Source organism: Saimiri boliviensis, chromosome 7, assembly GCF_048565385.1.
Source record: "Saimiri boliviensis isolate mSaiBol1 chromosome 7, mSaiBol1.pri, whole genome shotgun sequence".
In the NCBI taxonomy this organism is placed as follows: domain Eukaryota; kingdom Metazoa; phylum Chordata; class Mammalia; order Primates; family Cebidae; genus Saimiri; species Saimiri boliviensis.
The window spans coordinates 120,456,129-120,482,737 of NC_133455.1; the positions used below are offsets into that span (position 1 = coordinate 120,456,129).

At 37.3% G+C, this 26,609-nt stretch overlaps 1 protein-coding gene and 1 non-coding gene across 25 annotated transcripts in view; both read left to right on the forward strand.

Annotated features, from left to right (window-relative positions):
• WNK1 (WNK lysine deficient protein kinase 1) overlaps positions 1-26,609 on the forward strand; it is a 145,093-nt gene that overhangs the window by 2,017 nt on the left and 116,467 nt on the right. The gene's annotated exons all lie outside the window — the stretch shown is intronic.
• On the forward strand, positions 15,354-15,479 carry LOC120360819 (U4atac minor spliceosomal RNA). Its single transcript, XR_005577236.1, has one exon. It is a non-coding gene; the product is annotated as a U4atac minor spliceosomal RNA (small nuclear RNA).

Here is a 26,609-nt window from a genome sequence, read left to right on the forward strand (position 1 = left end):
TTAGTACAAACGAATTGTCTCCTGGTTTAGTGTCTTGGCAGGAAACTTGGCATGAGTGGGGAAGTTGAAAGTACAGATGCTTCTGACTGTGCTTTTCAGTCTCATCAAGTGCTCTGCAGTGATGAGCTGCCTCTGTGTGTAGAAGCGTGTTTCCATTTCTGAGATCAGGCTGTTCTTTTTAAATGAGAACGACCTTGTTCCTTTGGATATTTCTTACTTGATGGTTGCACAAGCATTTAGTATAAAATAATTATGAAAAAAAGATTCTTCTCAGCCTCTTTGGATAAATGCCTTGGCAGTAATGAGGTTCAAGTAAATGTTTGATATTGTTCTACCTAATGATGCTTAAGCCTTACTGTAGCAGCATTGTTCTGATATTGTTCATAAAACCAATGTGTTTCAGCCCATTCACTATACAGCTAATAGTACAGGAGCCCATGCAAAATTGTGTAAGTGCTTTGAGAGTTGTAATGTCATCATTGTTTTAATCTTATAAAAATAATTTTAAGCTAAACTTTCCCAAGAGTTCGAAGGAGTCGCAGTACTTCCTTTCCTTAGTGTAAATAATGGTGTGTCATTCCGGTTAACTAGTACATTCTAGGTTTAAAAAGCTGAATTTGGGCTACTTGTTGCTTGACTTAGTGATGCAGCTTGCTTGAATGTTGTCCTCACTGGGCATAGATGAACATAGGTTATTAGTAGGAGCAGAGTTACACGGAAGGAAAAAAAGCCACATTACGCATACATAAAAAAATTTCATTATTGATATTAATCTTGCCAAGAATATAGACCAGCCTGATACAGGATATGAAAATAATTGAATGATCTTGGGACTTATTTTATCCATGAACTAATATGTTAACACTTAACCCTTTGAATGTCAGCTTCCAACTAACCAAGGCCATATCAAATGTGAAAGGAAATTAACACAGCATGTGGAAGTGAACTTAAAACTAAGAAGTTCCTCTCTCTGTCTCTCTCTGCTTTCTCTCCTCTCAAAGAAAAAAAAAAAAAAACTAAGAAGTTCTTTACAGACATAATCATTTCTTAACTTTCACTCACAGTTAATGATGTAGAACTTCTAAGATAGTGTGAAATTAAAACTACTCATTAATTTTATAGTAGTTTAGAGTTGCAAAGGTGACAGATCTTTTTTCTTTAAAAAAAAAAACCTTGTCAAACAAAAACTTTATTCATTTTGGTCAGTCATACTCAAACTTATGTCTGATTCCTTTTGGTTTACAGGCAGAAATTTACAGGTAGACACAATTCTTTCTTGTACTATCAATGTCTATTGCTACTGATACTGGAATTTTATTCTTCCATTATAGTTTTGTATTTGAATAGGTGCTTTTTAACAATTTTTTTTCTTAACCGGTTACCTTACTTTCTTAAGACTGGACCCAATTACTTGTTGAGCACTTTATGAATTAATTTTGTTAGTTTTAATTATTTCACTTCTGAGATGTCTCAGAATGTGACGTATGTTTTCCGTTTATCACCTGAAATTTTCTTATACTTTATTATCTTAGAACTGATAATACAGTAGAAAAAACTTAATTGGTCTAATGTCAGGATAAAAACTTTGAGCTTCTCTGGTTTCCTTAGAACTTGTAACTTTTTGGATTTTTAATTCTCTATCTAGGCATGAGCATGACCAAACTAAAGAAAATCTTATATTGCATATTATTTTTGAGTCATTTCAGGATTTGGCTGTAGAACTAGATGAATCCTAGCTTATTAAGTGGTACCTGGTTTAGAAACTGCCGTGTCATCTGACTGTGGTTCTCTAATTTTTTGTTTTGATTTTGAAAAGATTATCCTTTCTGAAGAATCCTTTATAGCAGTAGTAGTTAGGCAGTATTTTTGGTTTTTTGACTAGGACACCTGCACTACCTGCCTAATAATTAAGTATTCAGTAGGTCAGTGTTTGAACTTTTGTCTTTGGATCCAAATTAGAACAAGCCAAGGGATTACTAAAGCATTGGGAAGATAGAAACTTTTTCGCTAAATGTGTACTTTTAATATACATAAATTTCTGTAGTAAGACAGGAGACTACTGTGTTATGTTGTTGAGTTAAACATCCTAGTATATTAAAATCGGAAGAATAAATCTTAGGTTATCCTGCCCAGCTATTGATTTGACAAATAAGGAACGTGAAATCATACAGCAGGTAAATAACTTGATTAGGTAGATGAAGAACAAAAGCTAGTTAGGATCTAATAATTTGGGAGATGATAAAGCATTTGTAGTCCCGTAATGGCTAATCAGTAATTTCTTTTTTTTTTTTTTGAGATGGAGTTTCGCTCTTGTTACCCAGGCTGGAGTGCAATGGCGCGATCTCGGCTCACCGCAGCCTCCGCCTCCTGGGTTCAGGCAATTCTCCTGCCTCAGCCTCCTGAGTAGCTGGGATTACAGGCATGTGCCACCATGCCCAGCTAATTTTTTGTATTTTTAGTAGAGACGGGGTTTCACCATGTTGACCAGGTTGGTCTCGATCTCTCGACCTTGTGATCCACCCGCCTCGGCCTCCCAAAGTGCTGGGATTACAGGCTTGAGCCACCGTGCCCGGCCCAGTAATTTCAAATAAAGCAATACTGTATTGTTTTGGTGTGGAAGTGGCCTTTAGATTTCTGGAGAAACCTGGTCCTATACCCAAGGCAAATTTCAGGCTTCTGTTTTGGATATTGATTTTTATCACTTCAAATTGAGATAAAAATAGGCTTTTGTGGATGGATGAATATGGTATACAAATTAAGCTATTTTCTGTCAAGCTTGTTTTTTAGAGTGATGGTATGCTATGCGTTGCTGTCTACTAAAACAAGCATCAATTTATTTTTTGAGACAAAGTCTCAATCTGTCACCAGGCTGGAGTGCAGTGGCATGGTCTTGGCTCACTGAAACCTCCACCTCCGGGGTTCAAGTTATTCTCCTACCTCAGCCTCCTGAATAGCTAGGACTACAGGCATGTACCACCACGCCCAGCTAATTACAAGCATTAATTCTTAGTAAATAATACTAGGTAATATTTTGATACCACAGGATCTGCAGTAATTACCAAGATGTTTAAGATGCAAATTTCTTTACCTGGTTTTATTAAACAAATGGTGCACCTTAATTTTAATATTTAGTTGTCTTGGTCAGAAAATGTTACTGCTGGACTCTGCAGAGTTTACGTTGCTTTTCTAGAAAGGGACCTTGTTTTTCAGGAAATACAGCGTAATTTGCTTTAAGAAAACATTGATGCACAGATTTAAGAATGATTTATTTTAAGTACCTTCCCCCCAAGTTGGCTCTGAAGAGTTCATAGGATACATTATATTTTGATGAGATTGTTTCCCCATCTACCTGAAAAGAGAGAGAGGTCAAGTCATATTTTTGTTAAAGCTCCAATATACTTAACTGCTTCCTTTTCTCTGTCTTTTATTAAGACTATGTGTTATGATTATATGACATTAATATTTTGTGAAAAGTTTAGCAGTGTTACAGAAATGGGATGTGGTTCTGTGATTAAGAAACAATAATTTATTTCTTTGCCATAGTTCTTGAAATATCTCATTGAACTGAATCTCTCCATTTGAATGTTGGTGATTTTTTTCCCTTTTAAATTTGTGCCACATTTTTTATTTTTTGTAGGATGAGAATCATTGTAACTTGTCATCTCAGGGAATAGTTTTTGGAGTTTGTTCTTAAATCCTGAAAGTCACTGATTAGGAGTATTGGCAAAATTATTCTCTTACTTTCCTTTTTTTCTGACCCATAGTAAAACAGTTTGAGAAGTAATCTAAAAACCTGCAAAGAGTTTGTTTTTATGTAAAACAAACTAGGAATCTGTTGTTGCCTGGTGACAATTCATTTATTGACATTCAAATTCTGATGCAAGATTCTAGTCATTTAAAATTCATCTTATTCCACCAGCAGCTTATCAAAGAATTTCAAAAAAATAAAAAATATATATAGATATATAAATATAAATAAAATTCATCTTAGTTCATCCCTGTGGAAAGAAACATTCAACTAAAACTGGGCTCTCATTATCAGAAATCATCCTAAACCTGTTACTTGGGTTTTTTGGTAGCTTTTAAATTTTTTAGATAGAGCTGTAAAAATAGCAACAGCAGCTATACTCAATTAAAATTTCTGAAAATATTTAGCAGGCTATGAAATAATTCATAACAATTACAATTAGTGCACCTTTGCTATACCAGTTCTTTAAAGTGTGTTGATAATTTAAATTACATATTTAGTAACTTGCATTTTATTTGAGTTTTTTCTTTTGTTTTAACATAAGACTAACCTGGTCTGCAGGGGAGACTTAGCATGACCTCAGTTTATGTTTGAAGAGGCCACTTTTCTGCCTTGTAACTTAGTAGTTAAGAACTACTTAGTAGTTAAGTCCAGATTGCCTGGGCTCAAGTCATGGTTCAGCTACATGATTGTGTCACTTTGAGCAAGTTCAGTGCTGCCAATTTCCTGTCTGTAAAATGGGTGTAAAAAGAGTACCCACTTAATAGAATTGTGCTGATTAAATGAATTAACATATATAAAGCATGTAGGACAGGGCCTGCCACATAAATATTAACTATGATGATGCTGCATCTTTTTTAGGTTGTACTGTTGAGGGAATCTATGAAGATTTTATTTGTTTATATTTATGTTTGAAAAATCATATAGCAAAACTCTTATTAACTACTATTTTTAGAGGAGGAGGAGGAGGAATGCAGGTATTGATCTTTATGTTACTGGTGCTTTTAAATTCCTTGGCTTTGCCTGGCCTTTGCCTAACATTCTAATTTTTTTTTTTTTTTTTGAGACGGAATTTCGCTCTTGTTACCCAGGTTGGAGTGCAATGGCGCGATCTCGGCTCACAGCAACCTCTGCCTCCTGGGTTCAGGCAATTCTCCTGCCTCAGCCTCCTGAGTAGCTGGGATTATAGGCACGCGCCACCATGCCCAGCTAATGTTTTGTATTTTTAGTAGAGACGGGGTTTTACCATGTTGACCAGGATGGTCTCGATCTCTTGACCTCGTGATCCACCCGCCTCAGCCTCCCAAAGTGCTGGGATTACAGGCTTGAGCCACCGTGCCCGGCTTCCTAACATTCTAATTTTGTGACCTTACCCAAATGCCACCTTTCTGACCTGCTTATTTTCAGAATCTGCTAAGATGCTTATCTCATCTTTGCGTGTATCTGGAAAGCATTTTTCTTTTGGTGTGTCTCATATATAATTCTTAGTATTTATTTATTATATTAAAATTGTTTATATACTTTGTCTAATCCATTACTCTTTGGAAAGTTCACTATGATGTAATAGAATGCTATGTAATGAAAAAGAGCACCAAGGCAGAACTTGAGTTCTAGATTACCCAATTTTCTGATCTTGAGTAAGGAACTTAATCTATAATGTTGATTCATTAGCAACATGTCTTACTGATTTAGGGTTGCTGAAGATCAAATGAAATACTATGTGAATGTACTTTGAAAAATGTTAAGTGTTATGTAAAATACAAGAAAAGGCACTTTAAATATTCATTTAGAAGGCTATACGTTGTCACCTGTTACAAATGGAACATGTAAACTTAGTTGGATTTGGGAGCTTTTTGCTTTGTCAACTTTATTTCTCAACTCTTAGAAGGGGAGCTTTTCAGTTTGAAGAGAACTATCAGAGGCTCGCTGTTTTTGTTTGGAGGAGGATTATGCCTTTGACAGGTAGCAGACTTAATTTTATATGAATAGAGACAGATTGAGAGAGAGAGAGCGAATGTGTGTGTGTGTGTGTGTGTGTGTGTGTGTGTATGTGTATGTGTTAGATGGGGTCTAGCTCTGTTGCTCAGGCTGGAGTGCAGTGTCATGATCTCGGCTCACTGAAACCTCTGCCTCCTGGGTTCAAGCCATTCTCCTGCCTTAGCCTCTGGAGTAGCTGGGATTATAGGCACCTGCCACCATGCCCAGCTGATTTTTGTATTTTCAGTAGAGATGGGTTTTCACCATGTTAGCCAAGCTGGTCTCAAACGCCTGACCTCAAGTGATCCATCTGCCTCTACCTCCCAAAACGCTGGGATTACAGGTGTAATCCACTGCCTGGCTTCTCACATATAGTTTAAATCATCTCTAAGTTATTTAAAATACCTAATACAATGTAAGTGCTATGTAAATAGTTTTTATACTGTGGTGTTTTAAAACTTGTGTTTTTTATGATTGTATTTTGTTATTGTTTTTCCCCCCTCAGTATTTTCATCTGCAGTTAGTTGAATCCATGGATGCAGAACCTGTGTATACAGAACCTGAAGATTTTTTTTTTGGAGACGGTGTCTTGCCCAGGCTGGAGTGCAGTGGCGGGATCTCAACTCAACTGCAACCTCCGCCTCCTGGGTTCAAGCAGTTCTCCTGCCTCAGCCTCCCGAGAAGCTGGGATTATAGGCACCTGCCACTAATTTTTGTATTTTTAGTAGAGATGGGGTTTCACTCCTCGTTAATATAGTGGTTAAATAGAAAACAAAAAGTAGAATAATATATATATATTTAAAAGAGACAGGGTTTCACCATGTTGACCAGCCTGGTCTTGAACTCCTGACAGCCTTGACCTCCCGAAGTCCTGGGATTACAGGTGTTAGCCACCTCATCTTGCCTCTTTTTAACATTTTTATGTGGCTACTAGAAAATTAAATTGCATTTAGCTCACATTGTGTTTCTGTTGACCATTGCCTATTTAGACTATTAAAATCCTATGCAAGTTGATGCTACAATAAGTTTACTACTTCCTTTTAAACAATACCTTAACACCTTTTTTTGTGGTTTCTTGTGTTAGTATCCTTTACAAACCATAATTCTTTGCTGTTATTGAACGCAGAAATGTGGCGTTTTAAACTCTTAGTGGTTTGTGATGCTTTTAATACCAGATTATTAAGAAAATTGGAATCCTCATCCTTTATTATCTTTTGTTATTTGCCAGCATGTCCAGTAATCAGAAATGATATTTCTTTTTGGCCTTGTTCTTTGAGTACTTTAGTTGTTGCTAAGAGAATATTAAAAGTGTTTACTGTAAATATCTTGAAATATTTGGTAAATATTTTGGTTTATTTCAGATAAGCTGCAGTGTGTGTTTGGAATACATTAAATGCATAAACTTACTGCTTTATATTCTTTAGAATTTCTGGCCATTGGGGCTTCTTAAGCTTGCTAATTAATTTAGTGTCCTAATTCATATCTTAATGATACTGAGAAATAGGTTAAATTGGTTTTTGGTATCTGCCTGTTGTTTATGAAAGATAAACTGTTTGTTGTTCAGCTATTAGCATTGAGTTTTTCTAGAGTAGTTAAATTTTTTTGTTTGTTTTTGAAACAGGGTCTTATTCTGTCACCCAGCCTGGTGGAGGGCAGTGTCGTGATTATAGCTCACTGTAGCCTTGAATTTTTGGGCTCAAGCGATCCTGCCTCAGTTCCCAAAGTGCTGGAATACAGGCATGAACCATCTTGCCTGACCAAAATAGTTAAATTCTTTGTACCTTTAAAACAAATAAGGGTGAAAAGATATTTAGTGATAATATAGTTAACTGCTTTATTCTGTCCCGTCACCGTCCTCCCACCGCGCACCCCCCCCCACCCCAATGGAGTCTTGCTCTGTCACCCAGGCTGGAGTGCAGTGGCAGGATGTCCATTCACTGCAACCTCTGCCTCCTGGGTTCAGGCAATTCTCCTGAGTCATCCTCCTGAGTAGCTGGGATTACATAGGTGCGCCACCACACCCAGCTAACTTTTGTATTTTTAGTAGGGACAGGGTTTTATCATGTTGGCCCAGCTGGTCTCAAACTCCTGACTTGAAGTGATCCCTACAAAGTGCTGGGATTACAAGTGTGAGCCACTATGCCTGGCCTTAACTACTTAATTCTAATAAGCAGTCTGGCCTTAACTGCTTTATTCTGATAAAGTTGTAATAGTTGAGATGCCAAGACCATGCTCTTCAAACTGTTAATGGTAATTTTTTTTAATTATTTTTTATTTTTAAGACTGGATCACACACTGTCACCCAGGCTGGTCTTGAACTCTTGGCTTCAAGGAATCCTCCTGTCTCAGCCTCCCAAAGTATTGGGTTTACAGGCTTGAGAAACCCTCTTAGTTTAATGACTACAGAAGCTTACTTTCTTTTTGCGTGAGGGCCTTTGATAGTCATTGTTTATGGCTACAAACTAATTTGATTTTGAGTAAATTATCTGAATTATAAACTTCATTTATTTCTACCTTAGGTTTTGTAACCATCCTTAAATCATACACAAAAAAGATGCTTTAAAAATTAGTAAAACACTCTCATTATAAAAATTGGGAAATTAGAGGAAGAAAAAGAAAATAAAAAAATCACCTGCAGTCAGTACCTTCATCCAGAGATAAGCATTGTTACTGTGTATGCCACACTGGTTTCTGTGTGTGTGAACTCTGTTTTTATAGTTATCAGTGTACCGTATGGTGGTACAGTTTGCCTGTTTTACCACACAGCAAAAGCATTTTCCCATTTAAGAATTTTGAAGTTTTAATATTAAAAAACAGCAAAATATTTGTACACAGTAATCATAATTGGGGTGTGTGTGTGTGTATGTGTATGTATAGGGGTATGTGTATGTATATATGTATGCCACCATACAGCAACGTAAGTATGTGTATACATATATATGCATACACATCGTTACATTTCTGTATGGTGGCATAATTTGCCTGATTTACCTTATAGAAAAGCCATTTCCCACATTAAAATTTTGAAGTTAAATGTAAAAAACACTGGAATTCCTATTACTATTTTTTAAATTCTCAGTGAAAGAAAATTAATTAGACTTTTTATCCCACCGATACAAACATTTAGTTAGAACTAAATCTGGTAAATTGATCATTAATACATTTGATCACTCTGAACAGAAGATTAGACATCATGGTTGATATATTACAAAGCTAAATTTTTATTTTTTCACTTCCCGCCTTTGTTCAGAGATTTCCATGCTTCGCATATAATTTGGGGTATTGTTAGAACATTATAATGCAGTAGTTTGTTTTTAGAACAGTGGTACTGTTTGGTTGAGAGATTTGTAAAAGCCAAGTGTTAGGGGCTTAAATAACAGTACATTGAAAGTCTTTGAGGAAGTTTGGTTTCATATACTGACTAAGCTGTATAGGGGGAAAAGCCTTAGTATGCCTTTTCCACCTCCTACCCACTCAAGATAACCTAAGTCAGCTTCCTTTATTTAAACTGTTGAATGTACTCTTGAGCATACCAAAGATATTTTGAAAATATAGGAAATTCTTAATGCATTTAAAGGGAACTACTTCATAATCAGTTTTTTTCCACTACTGAAGTTATATTCAGAGACATCTTAGAAAACAAGGAAAAATAAAAACCACAATAACCCCACTGAAGTTTCATGATTAAAAGACAATGTTGATATATCATTTAGAACTTTTGCCTGTTCCTCCCTCTCATGATGGATTTTAATATTTGTTCACTAAATGCTCATTGTACTCCCATGTGCTTGAGGCTGTCTTATGTAGCAAATAGAGAAAAAATTCTGCCCTCATGGAACATGTGTTCTAGTGGGATCATAGATGTGTGTTTCCAATTTTATATCCTGATAATGTTATAATTCAGTATAACATAAGAAATAGTATATTTTTAATAGCTGCTTGATAGTTCCTTATGTGCATATACCATAATTTCCTTCTTTTCCCCACAGTGTTAGGTATTGCTATTTTTTCCGTTATAAATATAGTGGGCAAGGGTCTTACTCCACAAGGTTGTAACTGTGAAATATATTTCTGTTTTATGAAATCCAAATTTTATCTGTGTTGTATACTTAGCAAATTGAGTTGGCCGTTATTTTCTTGCACAAATCCCCCTTCCCCTAATCCTTGGAAAGCTTCGTACATTCCAGAACTTTATCAGGAAAGGGCTTTCCTCCAGTCTTTCACGTGTACACTCCTTTTCATTGACATGGCCATTTACGTTAAGTCTGGAAGGTTTCTTTAAGGCCTTGTTACAGAGAATATTGGGTGATAGGACTTTTTGCATAATTTTCCAAAGGGAAGTTTTTACCATTATTGTCTCTCCATCGTCCTCCCTTCTCCATGCAACTCAAGATGAGGACGAATGTATTGATCTTGTCTGGATGAATCCTCTAATCCCCTCTTTTCCTCTAGCATCCACCTCTCAAACTCCATTCTCATCGCCTCCCACTAGAGTGTAGTCCAACCAAACTCCTTTCTTTGGGCGTGGACTTTCTCAGACAGAAGCCAGCTGAGGAGATTGTCTTCTAATTGCTGGTTCTAAAATAACAGTCCTGAGGCTAGAGACCCACAAAGGCTTGGAGTAGGAGAAGAGAATTTACCTAGTTAGTCTTGTGAACAGAAACACCGATCAATACCTCAGATTTCACTGTTGAAAACTGTTTTCTTAGGATTAAATTTCAGTTATGGAAGTACAAGCATGAGCATTTAAATATTTTCTATTCATTGTAAGATTGTTTTCGAAAGCCATATATATTTTCAGTGACCCAAGTGAGAGTTTTTATTTTATTTATTTATTTATTTTTTGAGAGTTTTTATTTTACTCCCCACTTAATATTACATATTTCATAAACTATAGTTTATGTCTGTAGAACTTTCCCCCATTTGCTTTAATAATAATAACTACTTGTATTTCCTCTTTTGTCCTTTGATATATATTTGCTTTCAGGTGCTTTTCTCCCCTAACTAGTTTTCATAAGTTCCTCATATAAAAATGAATCCTTTCATATTTTCTGCAAATATTTTTCAATGCCAAGAATTTAATGTCAGTAGTGTAACACTGTTTATAACATCAAATTGGTTAGTCACCTTAATTCTCTTTTTCTTTTTTCATTTGAGTATAGTGAATCTTCTCTCTGAACTTGATCAGTGAATTTCTGGTTTTTTATCTTGTTGATATTCGTGTTTAAAATTGATTTATCTTCATGGATATATCTATGTTATAGTATTAAAGTCCAAAATTTAATATACAAAAAATAGATTTTAAAAATGTTTATACTAGCTCCTTATCAATGTTTAAAATTTTACTTTTGCAGTTACAATAATGGCTATTCCCTTATTTTGTATTTACTAGTAGAGAGTAAGACATTACTGTATATAATAAGTGGCATACCAAGTAATACTCTTTCTTGTAACACAAAAGAGTTCTTAAATCAGTTGTCTTTAAATTTGTCTTGTTATGGCAAGTTGTGTTTTCAGTTTAATCAAATTTGGCCTGTAATCCCAGCGCTTTGGGAGGCCAAGGTCAGAGGATCACTTGAGGTCAAGAATTTGAGACCAGCCTAAGGAACATAGCAAGACCCCATCTCTACAAAAAATAAAAAAATAATAAAAAAATAAATAACGTATTAGCTGAGTGAGGTGGTACGTGCCTGGAGTCCTAGCTACAGTTCAAGCCTTCAGTGAGCTGTGGTCGTGCCACTGTACGCTAGCCTGAGCAGTAGAGCAGTACCCTTTCTCAAAAAAAAAAAAATAGTTTGAACTATGTATATTTGAAGGAATGGTGTTCTGAAAATGGTGAGAAAAGGGTGGCAATTTGATGTTATTTATGAACCGGACACTGTGTTTTAGATATATTCTCATTTATTGTGTCATATATTCTGTGTCACCTGAAGGGGAGGTATCAGTCCCATTTTACAGGGTGAAGAGACTGAAGTGAAATAATTTGCCGAGCTTATATCCAATAAACGTAGACGTCGGAGTGGAGCCTGGATCATTCTTGTTTCTTTTTTCTTTTTCTTTTAATTCTTGTTTTAAAAGCTGAACATGCTTCTCTTCAAACTTCATAATTACCTTGTAATGTACATTAAAACTAATAGTTCAGGTTGTCTGTGACCCCCGAAGACAATAAAGAGGATCTCGTTCTATGGCCCAAACTGGAATGCAGTGGCAGGATCATGACTTACTGCAGCTTTGAACTCCTGGGCTCAAGCAATCCTTCTTTTTTAGCCTCCCGAGCAGCTGGGGCTACAGACATGCACCACCATGCCTGGCTAATTTTTAAAATTTTTTGTAGAGACAGGGTCTTACTGTGTTGCCTGGGCTGGTCTCTCAAACTCTTGGCCACAAGTGACCCTTCTGCCTCAACCTCCCAAAGTGCTAGGATTACAGGTGTGAGCCACTATGCCTGGCCTTTATCAGTTTTCAATCTGCTGTTTGCTATTACATTTTAAAAATGTGAAGTTAAAGTTAGAGCTCAATGTGGTGGATTTTTTTCTGTTTTTTGAGATGGAATCTCGCTCTGTCACCAAGCTGGAGTGCAGTGGCGCCATCTCGGCCCACTGCAGCCTCTGCCTCTCAGGTTCAAGCTATTCTCCTGCCTCAGCTTCCTGAGTAGCTGAGACTACAGGTGTGTGCCACCATACCCAGCTAATTTTTGTATTTTTAGTAGAGATGGGGTTTCTCTATGTTGTTCAGGTTGGGCTCGAGCTCCCAACCTCAGGTGGTCTGCCTGCCTCGGCCTCCCAAAGGGCTGGGATTATAGGTGTGAGCCACTGCACCCAGCAAATATTTAAAATTTTCATACCCATGATTGTTGTTTGATGTTTTAGTTTCAAAGGCATTGAAAACCTCAAAATATATGTAAAATAGTCTTTATTTGTTTGTTTCTTTTTGAGATGGAGTCTTGCTCTGTCACCCAGGCTGGAGTGCAGTGGTGCAATCTCAGCTCACTGCAACCTCTGCCTCACCGGCTCAAGCGATTTTCCTGCCTCAGGCTCCCAATACCTGGGATTACAGGCACAGGCCACCACACCTGGCTAATTTTTTGTATTTTTAGGAGAGATGGGGTTTCATCTTGTTGGCCAGGCTGATATTGAACTCCTGACCTCAAGTGATCCACCTGCTTCTGCCTCCCAAAGTTCGGGGATTATATGTGTGAGCCACCATACCCAGCTAATAGTCTTTTTTTTTTTTCTTCTTTTTAAAGAAAAGTTTGTAGAAATTGGAAGAAGATATCTCTCATGCTAACACTCATTGTGATTAGAGCTCGAGATTATGAATGACTTATTAAAATATAAAAACTCTAGAGAAAAAATTTTAAATTCTTAGTAATACTGATAATAATAGTTATTAACACAGGTATGACCTCTCTCTGATGTTCTTTCTGGTGAACTCCACAGAGTCATAGGAAGGTTCGGGAAATTCAAAATCCATACCTGGGAATCTTGGAACTCAGGGAGGAATAAACATTTCAGGGGGAGTAAACAATAATGGTGAATATTATTTGGGAAACGAGAAATTAGGGATTTTGCTGCTCTAAAATGTAAAACAGATGAAGTCTGGATTTTGTTTTGTTTTTATAAAGTTCAGTGGGAGAGCATTCTCATCTGTTAAAATTGCCACTAATTATGTGTTTTTTTTTCTAAATCATATTGTCTGCTCTTCCAAGAGTTGAAGAATGTACTCATTTTCATAACATTTTATAAAAACGAGTGAGTAAATTTTTGGCAATGATTTTATTTGACATGTGAGTGGTATTTGCTTTTAGATTTAGAATTCCCTGTTGGGAAAGTAATTTAGGGTATCTTGCTGTGAATATAACATTAAAATGCATAGACACACTATAAATTCCCTTTTCCTTAATTTTCTTTTCTTTCTTTCTTTTTTCTTTCTTTCTTTTTTTTTTTTTTTTTTTTTTTTTTTTTTTGAGACATAGTCGTGCTTTGTCACCCAGGCTGGAGTGCAGTGGCACGATCTGGGCTCACTGCAAGCCTCCACCTTCCAGGTTCAAGCAATTCTTCTGCCTCAGCCTCCTGAGTAGCTGGGATTACAGGTGCACACCACCCCACCTGGATCATCTTTGTATTTTTAGTAGAGACGGGGTTTTACCATGTTGGCCAGGCTGGTCTTGAACTCCTGACTTCAAGTGATCTACCTGCCTTAGCCTCCCAAAGTGCTGAGATTACAGGTGTGAACCACTGTGCCTGGCTCCTTTCCCTTAATTTTCTGAAATAAAATTTCACATACAGCCATGTGAATTGACTGGACTGTCCAATTAAAATAGTTGATTTTTTTGGTCTTTATACTGCAAGTTTCAGAAATAAAAATAAGGCATTTTCTCTGTGGATGCAAAGGACTCTGTACTTGACTCAGCTTCCTTTTTCTCTTGCCTGCATTTTTTGTGTGCTTCACCAGCTTGGCTAGTCGTAATAAGGCTCAGTATCTCTGCCATTCCCAGTGTTTTGCAATTTTTTTAATTTGGAATTTTGTAGATAGTCATTAACAGAATTGCTTAATAGGGAATAATGTTTTCTTTATGGAAATAATTTGAGGCACCTTTTTTTGGGTTCTTTGAAAGGAGTTTATCGTGGATATTAGGAAAGAGGATGTAGAAATAAACCTTTGCTTATAGTATGAAGCTGTGATAATCTGCCCCATCTAATTCAGTTTTAACTTCTGTCCTTAACTTGTTTGTCTCCTTACCGACTCAGTTGTCAGTGAAGATTTATTTATCAGGAGATGGGAATGGAGTATTTTGGATATACTTCAAGTTTTGAATGATACCTCTTAGAATACATATGATGTTTTAATAGTGAGTACCCTAGTCACAAAATGTGGTCTGATTTAACTTGATTTTGTAGTACTTTGCTTCTAAGTTTAGACACATTATAGAAATTCATGAAAATTTCAGTCATATTTATGGCCACGGTTATGCATTCCCAAAGGAAGTCTGTTGCATTCCTAAATGTAGTGTGTTGCATGCACTGCTGAGCATAATGGGAAAAGAAAAGTGCTATAAAAAGCTAAGTACCAAGTAACTAGCTAGAAAAAGCTTTTAATGGGAGAGCTGGCATGGTCATTAATCTGGTAGAATAGTATTTGAGGAAATAGTTGCATGTGTTAAGCTGCAGTTTCTTTTGGTTACTGAAAACCAAATAGGAAATTCTGAATTAATACTTCCTTGCTTTCTGCAGCTTAATTTGAGAATTAGAGTGGGAGACTTAGTTCTAATGCAAACTATAGAAGAATGACCTTAGGTAAGTTTGTTGTCTGATGAGTAAAGTGAGTGGTGGAGTTGGATAATCCAGTCAGCTTTAGGCTCATGCCTTAAATATGCTTCTTATCCTCTCACAGTCAAAAAGGATTTTTACCTTGGTACAGTCTGATTCCTGCAACACTCCTCCAATTACTGAATGTATAATGCTACTTTGCAGTGGCTTTCAAACCTTTTTGAGACCCATTCTTAGAACATTTACATTGTGACCCAGTATATGTGCACACAAAAAAATGAAAGTTTCACAGAATAGTTTCCTTACTAGCATTGAGCTGTTTTTTATTTCCTTAACAACAACAGCAACAAAAACTGTTAACCATCCTTTTCTTGGGGTTGTACTACTGTCCAGTGAGTACATAGTGAGGGTACTACTGCTAACACCTACACAATATGCCTCCATCATCTAGAACTTTGCTTTACTTTGGTACAATTTTTGGAAAAATGAAAAACTGCTTTTCCACAGCGGGGGAAAACTGTTTACCGTCCACTCTTTGAAAAACATTGTATTTAGAGTATAAACTGGAAGTTAGATCCTTTTAACCACTTAATTAAATCAAACGGTAAGTTATTGGGAGCTATTTGCCACAAAATGAAAAGCTAGTGGCTATATTAATTTTAGCTCTTGTCATTGTTCTTGAATAATAACATAAGCTCTGAACACTGTATTCCTTCTTAGAAAGGAACAAGTGGCCTGTAATCCCAGCACTTTGGGAGGCCGAGGTGGGTGGATCACAAGGTCGAGAGATCGAAACCATCCTGGTCAACATGGTGAAACCCCGTCTCTACTAAAAATACAAAAAGTTAGCTGGGCGTGGTGGTGCATGCCTGTAATCCCAGCTACTCAGGAGGCTGAGGCAGGAGAATTGCCTGAGCCCAGGAGGCGGAGGTTGCGGTGAGCCGAGATCGCGCCATTGCACTCCAGGCTGGGTAACAAGAGCGAAACTCCGTCTCAAAAAAAAAAAAAAGAAAGAAAGGAACAAGTGATTATGATTTTGTGTAACAGCTGAAGTTAGGTGCATGTAAAGTTTTATAATTGCTGTTCTTCAATGTAGATAAATGATGTTTTATTTTTGCTTTTTATTTAGTCTCATTGATAGGCACAGTATTGTAACTATAACACAAACCAATGGCACTAAAAATCTTCAGAACCTTTTTGGATTTGAGTTTTTAAAAGATATTTTGTGGAGACTACAGATTTAATTTTAGAGTATAAATGTGCTCTTATTTTAAATAAGTGGGCTTTATGCTTTGTGTTCTAATAATCGAGATAACTCTTGTTTTTTTGAGAATTTAAATTAAAATTCCCGGTCTTCTCTAGTTCTGTCAGATTTCTTTGTTCCCCCTCCCCAGTAGTTTGAGTTCTCATAGGATTTTTGTCCTATTTTAAAAATCTAATGATTTAAAATGAAGTTTTCTGGCAATATTAATATTTTTGTAAATCTGGATATCTTACTCAACTTCTAAGCCTTTTTCTTCATCTGAAAATGACAGTTTTGTGTACTTGGCTGGATTATTTTAAATAACAATAAAAAATGTGGAAGACTCACAGTACAGTTTGAAGTTTTATATATTTTATTTTTTAAATTTTTATTTATTATTTTTTTTTGAGACAGAGTTTTGCTCTTGTTGCCCAGGCTGGAGTCTAGTGGTGGTGTTTCAGCTCACTGCAACCTCTACCTCCTGGGTTCAAGCAATTCTGCCTCAGCCTCCTGAGTAGCTGGGGTTATAGGCATATGCCACCATGCCCAGCGAATTTTGTATTTTTAGTAGAGATGGGTTTCTCTATGTTGGTGAGGCTGGTCTCTTAATTCCCAACCTCAGGTGATCCACTGGCCTCAGCTTCCCAAAGTGCTGGGATTATAGGCATAAACCACTGTGCCTGGCCTGAAGTTTTATATAATTTAAATCATTGTCGTAGACTGACTTTGGAAAGTAACTGCTGAGATTTTTGGTCTAAAGTGACCCTGAAAGTTCATGACCTAATTATAATTTTACTAGGCCTGCATGTAAATGTTGCATTTTGAGAGAAAATATTGTAGAAGTAGTTACATTGCTGGCTGACCGATATAGCAAGTCCGTAACATGCCACTTAATTGTCCTGTAGTATATCTTATTTAGTTCTCTCAGTAACTACATAGTATGTTGTTATTCCTATTTTATAGTTGAGAAAACAGAGGGAACTATTTGATAGAATAATGTTTCTGAAATCAGAGATCCAGTCTTAGAAGGCTTAGTTGAATAACACTGGATATGTCTGGTGTTCCTAAGTCTGTGAAATTAATGAGAAATTTGAAATCTAATTGAAATCCAAGGATAAAGTTGTAATAAGAGACTCCCATCTTAAGTGTATCTCTGATAGGTTAAGTAGATTTCTAAAAAAGTCCTAATTCAGCACTATTCAATAGAAACATAATGTGTATCTCATATGTAGTTTAAATTTTCTTTTCTTTTTTTGAGACAGTCTTGCTCTGTCACCCAGGCTGAAGTGCACTGGCACAATCTCTGCTCACTGCAACCTCCACCTCCCAGGTTTAAGCGATTCTTCTGCCTTAGCCTCCCAAGCAGCTAGGGGTGCAGGCATGCACCACCATGCCTGGCTGATTTTTGTATGTTTATAGAGACAGGGTTTTACCATGTTGGCCGAGTTGGTCTCAAACTCCTGACCTCAAGTGATCTGCCTGCCTTGGCCTCCCAAAGTGCTGGGATTACAGACGTGAGCCACTGTGCCCAACCTAGTTTAAATTTTCTAGTAGCCACATTTAAAAAAACAGGTGGAATTAATTTGATAATATATTTCATATAATCCAGTATATCTCTTTTTTTTTTTCTGAGACAGGGTCTTGCTCTGTCACCCAGACCGGAGTGCAGTAAATGGTACACGATCATGGCTCACTGCAGCTTTAAACTACTGGGCTTAAGCAATCCTCCGGCCTCAGCCTTCCAAGTAGCTGGGACTACAAGCATGTGCCACCACACCCTGCTAATATTTAAATTTTTTTGTAGAGATGGGGGTCTCACTATGTTACCCATGCTGGTCTTGAACTCCTGGCCTCAAGTGATCCTCCTGTCTCGGCCTGCCAAAGTGCTGGGATTATTAATGTGAGCCACTGTGCCTGACCTAAACATCATTTCAGCGTATAATCAGTGTAAAGATTATAAAAATATTATATATTCTTTTCTATTACATCTTAAAAATCTGCTGTGTGTTTTACACTTAACATATCTCAGTTCACACCAGCAACATTTCAGTGAAGTAGTCAGTAACCATACTTGGGGCTGGGCATGGTGACACATACATTTCTATAATCCCAGCACTTTGGGAGGCCTAGGTGGGAGAATTGCTTGAGCCCAGGAGTTTGAGACCAGGCTAGGCAACAAACTGAGATGCTGTCTCCACCAAAAACACATACAAAATTATCCAGGCACAGTGGCGTGTGCCTATAGTCTCAGCTACTTGAGCTGAGGAGTTTGAGACCACAGTGAGCTATGATTGTGCCACTGTACTCCAAACTGGGCATCAGAGATTCTCATCTCTAAAGAAATTGTATTTTATTTATTTATTTAAAGCCCAGATGTGTCAATCTTGAAGGAATTTTTTTTTAAGTTCTTTTTTGTTTTTGTTTTGTTTTGTTTTGAGATGGAGTCTTGCTCTGTCGCCCAGGCTGGAGTACAGTGGTGCAGTCTCAGCTCACTGCAGCCTCTGCCCCACTGGGTTCCAGTGATTCTCCTGCCTCAGCCTCTTGGGTAACTGGGATTACAGGCACTTGCCACTACTCCCAGTTAATTTTTGCATTTTTTTTTTTTTTTTTTTTTTTGAGACAGAGTTTCACTCTTGTTACCCAGGCTGGAGTGCAATGGCGCGATCTCGGCTCACCGCAACCTCCACCTCCTGGGATCAGGCAATTCTGCCTCAGCCTCCTGAGTGGCTGGAATTACAGGCACGCACCACCATGCCCAGCTAATGTTTGTATTTTTAGTAGAGACGGGGTTTCACCATGTTGACCAGGATGTTCTTGATCTCTTGACCTTGTGATCCACCCGCCTCGGCCTCCCGAAGTGCTGGGATTACAGGCTTGAGCCACCGCGCATGGCCTTAATTTTTGCATTTTTATTAGAGACAGGGTTTCACCATGTTGACCAGGCTGGACTTGAACTCCTGACCTCAGGTGATCTGCCCGCCTTGGCCTCCCATAATCTGGGATTACAGGCATAAGCCACCACCACGCCTGGCCCAAGGAATATTTTTACATTTAATCATAGCCAAAAGGCTGAGAAGCAATAGGAATTTTTTTTTTTTAATTGGCTACTATTACTGGACAGCTCAATTTCTCAATACCAAGTACCTTTTGTTAAACTGTTCTTCAGCAACCTTTCCCTATCATCTCAAGAAGCTGGTGATAAAAATTATCAATAGTGAATTATCAGTAGTTGCTGGCATAGATGATCTGTTCTGAGTTCTCTTCCCCAGTTGCAGGTTGCAGAAAATGTATTCATTGTAAAAGTTTTTATTATAAAAGTATTAATACTTGCTCATTATACAGAGTTTGAAAAATCCAGAAATAGAAAAACTACCAATGTTTCCACCATCTAAAAATGGTACTGGCAGCATTTTAGTGAATTTTCACCTGGTTTATTGTCTGCCTAGATTTTTCTTACAGTTTTTAAATTTTTACCTTTCATGTGATTGTGTCTTATAATGTATATTAGCATTTAATATGAATATTTTTGTTGGCATTTCTTGTTTTTATTTTTAAAAATAGCATTTAGGTATAATTGACATAAAAAATGCCCGTATTTTAAAAGTACAAATTTAATAAGTTTACACACACACACACACACACACACACACACCCACCCATGAAACCATTACCACAGTCAGTAAGTACCACAGTCAAGATATTTATTACTATTTTCCTGAAGTCTTTGCTCACAGTTGTGTACATCTCCTGTCACTACATTAAAACTTTCAGATGTTCTTCTTTTTTGGAGATAACCTCTCTTAAACTTCTAAACTTCACCAATTTGTACTGGTTGCATTCTAGGTTGATGCTCAGGTTGGGGATCTTCCTTCGTTCTCATTTTGGAGATTCTTCTTATATCTAGCTGATTTTTTATCCTACTTCCAGAATCCCATTTCTTTCTCTTTCTTGGTCTCCTCATTTGTAAAAGTATAGCTTCATAACTCTGAGAAAGATCATTTGGGAGATAACTATATTTTTGAGACCTTGCATGTCTGAAAATATCTTTCTTCATCTTCCTTTCCCTCGCGTCTTTAATAGGTAGTTTGGATCACATTGGAAATAATTTATTTCAGAATTTTAAAGGCATTTTTTTTTTCTAGCTGCTGGTATTGCTGTTAAAGTTTGTGGCCAGTAGGATTCTCTGTTTCCTGTAACCTATCCCCACCCCCACCCCCCACCCCCCGGAAGTTTTTAGGTTTTTTTTTTTTTTTTGGTCTCGTCCTCAGCATTTAAAAATTTTGGCGATGTGCCTTAGTATGGGTCTCTTTTTCCCATTGTGGCTTTTTGTCTAGAAACTCACTGGCCATCAATTCTGAAAATTTACCTTCTACTCATTTCATTTTTTGCCTTCTGTTTTTTATGTTGCCCCTTCTAGAACTCCTGTTACATATACACAGAACTAACTCCAGTTAGTTCTCGCAGATGAATGATCTAATATTCGTATCATTTTTCCCACCAAAGATGGAGTCTTGCTCCGTTGCCTAGAGCTAGAGTGCAATGGCATGATCTCGGCTCAGTGCAACCTCTGTCTCCTGGGTTCAAGCAGTTCCCCTGCCTCAGCCTCCTAAGTAGCTGATATTACAGGCCTGGGCCACCACACCCAGCTAATTTTGTATTTTTAATAGAGGTGGGGTTTCTCCATGCTGGTCATGCTAATCTCGAACTCCTGACATCAGATGAACCAGCTGCCTTGGCCTCCCAAAGTTCTGGGATTACAGGCATGAGCCACCATGCCCAGCCTTATTTTTGTATTTTTAGAAGAGATGGAGTTTCATCATGTTGGCCAGGCTGGTGTCAACTCCTAACCTCATGATCCGCCTGCCTTGGCCTCCCAAAGTGCTGGGATTACAGGTGTAAGCCACGGTGCCCAGCCTATCCATATCTTTTTCTCCTTTTTTTCATATTATTTTTTGGTTTTGTTTTTTATGAGATTTCCTCATGGAAAGTCATAGCTTGATCATATACTATTGAGTTTAATTTTATATTTTTACCTTCCAAGAGATTTTGTTTTTCTTTTTTAGTAGCCTCTTGTTTATGTATACATTTTCTGTTTTTAGAGGGTTTTTTCCTTCTTGAAGTTTTCACTTCGTTTATAGCTTCTACTTTTCTTTTTTTTCTAAGATGGGATCTTGCTCTGTTGCCCAGTATAGTACAGTGGTGTGATCATGGTTCATCACAACTAGTTCACGGGAACTCCTAGGCTAGGAGTTCACTGGAGCCTGGAAGTTCCAGTGAACTTTATCATTTAAAACACCATATATTAGACTGTAAATAAAAAGTTTCAATAAAATATCTAAAGTAGAAATCACATAAAGCATAAGCTGTACTTTGGCTTTGGCATATAGAACTAGGGATCTGAGTAGTGCCCAGCTGATTGATTGATTGATTAATTGATTGATTTGTAGAGATGAGGTCTTGCTATGTTGCCCAAGCCAGTTTCAAACTCCTGGGCTCAAGCAATTCTTCTACCTCAACCTCCTAAAGTGCTGGGATTACAGGCATGAGTTACCACATTACCCTGACTTTTCCAGGTTACTTTTTTTGGTTGTTATTTATTATTGATTTTAGTTGTTTTTATTATTAGCTTCCCATGTAGATTGGATACTCTTTAATTTTAAAGGCTTTATTCAAGTAATCCCATGAGCCTTGGTTGTCTGCTTTTATTTGAGTTGGGCATTGAAAACTGGTAAGTACAGTGGATGAGGTTTGTTGATTGTGGGGCTCAATATAATCTGACTGTGCTGTTCTGGCATCTTAGGAAATGCAGATGTTGGGATCTTTAGATCTTTTCATTTATGCTACTCAGATTCCTTTGGTTTCATATGGCAAAGTATAAAATATACAGCGTTTTAAAAATAATTCTCTTTGCTTAACACATTCCCTTTTTATATTAATACTATCATTGTTTTTTCACATTTGTCTTACTGTTTCTGTATCTTCCTTTTTTTTGGAGATGGAATTTCACTCTTGTTGCCCAGGCTGGAGTGCAGTGGCGTGATCTCAGCTCACTACAACTTCTGCCTCCTAGGTTCAAGCTATTCTTCTGCCTCAGCCTCCTCAGTAGCTGAGATTACAGGCTCCTACCACCATGCCCAGCTGATTTTTATATTTTAGTAGAGACTGGGTTTCACCATGTTAGGCTGATCTTGAATTCCTGACCTCAGGTGATCCACCCACCTCGGCCTCCAAAAGTGCTGGGATTACAGGTGTGAGCCACTGCACTTGGCCCCTTATCTTCCTTTTTATGTCATTTTAATTTTGATGTGTTTCTTATAAATCAACAATGTTAGCTAGTCTTTTCCTTAAAGCCTGTTACACAGGTTTCTTGTAATAGAGAACTTTAACGTATTTACATTTATAGTAATAATTGATATGTTTGGAGTTGGTCGTCTTCTTGCTTTCTATGTGTTTTATTTCTGCCTTTCCTTTCTTAGAGAGATTTATTTTCTTTGCATTTTACACCTAGTAGTCTATATTTTATGTAATTTTCATTATTAATTTTTAAACACCTAACATATTAGATTTTAAATCCGTGTTGAAACCTAACATTTTAGTACTAGTTACTAGTTTTTTGCTTTTTAAAAATAACATCATTTCTCTACTTTCACAGGTGGTATCATGGAATGGCAAAGCACAGACTCTGGAACAAGGCAGCTTGTGTTTACATCTTGGCTTGGCTTTGCCACTTTTTTATTGTAATCCTCTTGTGCCTCTATTTCTTTTTCTTTTTCTTTTTTTCTCGGTTAAAGTAGAGACAGGGTCTCACTGTTGCTGATCTGGAACTCCTGGGCTCAAGTGTTCCTCTTGCCTCAGCCTCCCAAAGTGCTAGGATTTCAGGCATGAGCCACCAAGCCCACCTCATTTCTCCATCCTTAAAGAGAAGATATTAATAGTACCTACTTTACAGAGATGTTGTTAAGTTTAAATGTGTTAATATATGTAAAGCACCAGAATAGGGTGTGGAGGTCAGTAAATGTTAACTATTGTTATGCAGTGTCAGTTATTAACAAAAGCTTGAAACTACATTATTAGCATAGTTTTTGTGGGTTGCTGTGTTTAATGCTTGCCTGGTTCTTAACCCATATCAGCTTTCTGTGTATTTAAAAAGCATCTTTATCTTTTGTGTAAGTTCGTTTTCATTATTCTTACACACTTTAATGTATGTAGGCTACTCTGTTGTAAAGACTTTGTCTGTCTTCTGCTGGGCTGAGGACCTCTGCATTTCCACTCTTTGTCCATCTCAGAACAGGTACAACAAAAAAAAGTTAAAAACCTGGATGTTGTCATGGATATCCCGGATGCTTTAGTTACATTGCATGTGCCAATTTTAGTGTGAAAAATGGTATCAGGTTTCTTCAAGGCAGCAAAACCATTAGGGGATTTTTTATGTAACAGATAGATATTTTATTTCATTTCAGGGAATTGGCTTACTTAGTTGTTGGGGGCTGGCAAGTCTGAAATTTGTCTTCTGGTTGAGCTGGCCATTGGATTGGGAACTCTAGGACAGCAGCTGATACTTCAGTCTTTAGCTAGGATTTCTCAGGAAATCTGAGTTTACTGCCTTGTAAGTTATTAGATGAGACCCACTCATGTAATTGAAGGTAGTCTTCTTTACATAAAGTCAGCTGATTGTAGGTTTAACCACATCTACAAAAATGCCTTTATGGCAACACCTAGATTAGTGTTTGATAGACAGAGTACTGTAGCAAAATTGAAAACATAAAACTAACCATCATAGATGGGTATATTGTTTACATGATAGATTGTCCTTCACATCAGCTTCTTGAAATCAAAAAAAGCTACTATGTGTAATACTATATGGAAATTAAACATTGCCTAGATTTTTAATAAAATATAATTTATAGTTATACTCTGCTAACATGAGATCAACTTATGCACTAATGGCTCATATTTCTAAAAGTTTGTGAGTTGTTTGTTGACTTAAGTGAAAAAGGCCTGTAATGCCAGTACTAGAAATGATTGTTGCCAGAATCACCAGCAAAAGCTGATTCCCAGGCAGTATATCTGAAATATATTACATATGGAAGACATACTGAAAAATGAAAGTGAGCAATGTTAAACACTGTACATTTATTTGGTGCCAGTAATGTTAATAGTTTAGACTTTAGCCTTATAACTGTTTTTTTGTGGGAAAGTTTATTAGTTGATTCTCAAATATGAAGGCCACATGCTTCCTTCAGTTGAGGCATAATAATGAAAGAACATACTGAGGCTACATTACATTTTTATTGGTGAAATCAGGCGTAAAGGAAAGGGTAGAAACTAGAACAGATGTAGATTGGGAAGCAGACAGATGAGATTCTTAGCCCATAATTTTGAGAGAAAGTAGTTTTTTGTTGATGGCACCGACAGAGCTTCTAATTTATGATAAAGAATCATAAATTTGGTAGAAGTTATAGTCTCAAGTACAAAACCCTATTGATTTTCCATTCTAGCTCTTTGGTGAGAAGCATAACACTGTACTATGTATAGGTAGATAAGATTAAAGAATAAAGTAAAAGACATAGAATTCTTTGCTGTTAAAATGAAAGAATAACTTTTAGTTAGTATAGTGTGGTACTGTACTAATAAATGGTACCCGCTGCTAGTGATAAAATTTAGATTTTGTCCCCAGTTCTATTTCCTGTATACCTGTATTATTAGTCCTTTGTTCTCTGTTCTCTGTTCAGTGTCCCAGTAGAAACTGTGTAGTTATCCCTTTTTTTTTTTTTTTTTTTTTTGGATACAGTCTTTCTCTGTCACTCAGACTGGAATGCAATGATAAACACTGCAGCCTTGAACTCCTGGGCTCAAGCCAGTACTAGAAATTCAGTCCCACTGAATTGCTGGGACTATAGGTGTGTGCCACCATACGCCTGGCTAATTTTTTTAAAAAAAGTTTCTAGGCCGGGCGCAGTGGCTCACGCCTGTAATCCCAGTACTTTGGGAGGCTGAGGCAAGTGGATCACGAGGTCAGGAGTTTAAGACCAGCCTGGCCAACATGGTGAAACCTCGTCTCTACTAAAAATACAAAAATTAGCTGGACGTGGTGGTGCGTGCCTGTAATCCCAGCTACTCAGGAGACTGAGGCAGGAGAATCGCTTTAACCTGCAAGGCAGAGGTTGCAGTGAGGTGAGATCGTGCCGTTGCACTCCAAGTTGGGTGACAGAGCAAGACTCGGTTTCAAAACAAAACAAAATAAAAAACATTTCTAGAGATAGGGTCTCACTGTGTTGCCCAGACTGGTCTTAAACTTCTGACTTGACTTAGTTAAGTCTTTTTCAGTCATCAGCATTTTTAGCCTCAACTCCTCTTCCCACCATACACACATACATTAGCACAGTTATTCAAGGAATGTGTATTTAAGATGTATACTCTGATTTTAGATACTGCAAGGATCCAGAGGCTATTCTCTGCCTTTGAGTTGCAAATAATCTTTGTTAAAATGGAGTGAGAAAAGTTCAGTGATAGAAATATTTCCTTTGATATTTGTCTTAAGTATCTTCTGAAAGCACAGATTTTTAAAGGATATTTTTATAATTTTTCATAGACAGTAAGGCAGTGCCAGACAGATTCAGTTATGTCATCAAAAGTCTCTCTGCCATTCTCGGCATGTATTTCAGTCTAATGCCCCTTATGTTCCTATTTTCAGCCATCACATGCATCCTGGACAGCATTCAGCAGAAGAAGCAGTTTCTTTTATAGTGCCTCATATCTCACTGGTCAGTTATGGGTCACATGCCCATGTCTAGATCAAGTACTGGAAATGGAACTTCCATGATTGGGTTTGGCCAATTATGACTTTCTCGATTGGAGGTGAGGCTTGCTTTTCTTTTAGTACAGGATAGATACTTAAACCAAGTAAGGGATTACAGTTAGCAAGGAAGAGGGGGTTTGGGAATCACTGGTAGTAGACTGCCAACAGTGCCTGCTACTTAACTCAGTCTTGGAGTTAAGTAGGGAGGTAAGTTAAGCAGGGAGATAGGAAGATAAGATACTCAACACACTCTAGCAGCCTGGGGCTATAGTAGAATAGAAGGAGCAACTTTTTGGAGAAAGTGATTTATTTTTTCATGTTTTTTAATAATTAAAAATTTTTTTTGACTTAGAGATGGAGTCTTGCTATATTGATCAAGCTGGTCTCAAACTTTTGACCTCAAGCCATCTTGTCATTTCAGCCTCCCAAAATGGTGGAATTACTGGCATGAGTCACCGCGCCTAGCCTGGAGAAATAGAGATTATTAGGGAGAAAGATTTTTCCTTATCCATCTGAGCCCTTAGTTATCTATGGGTATTGTTGCTTGCTTGCTTGCTCGCTCGCTTGCTTGAT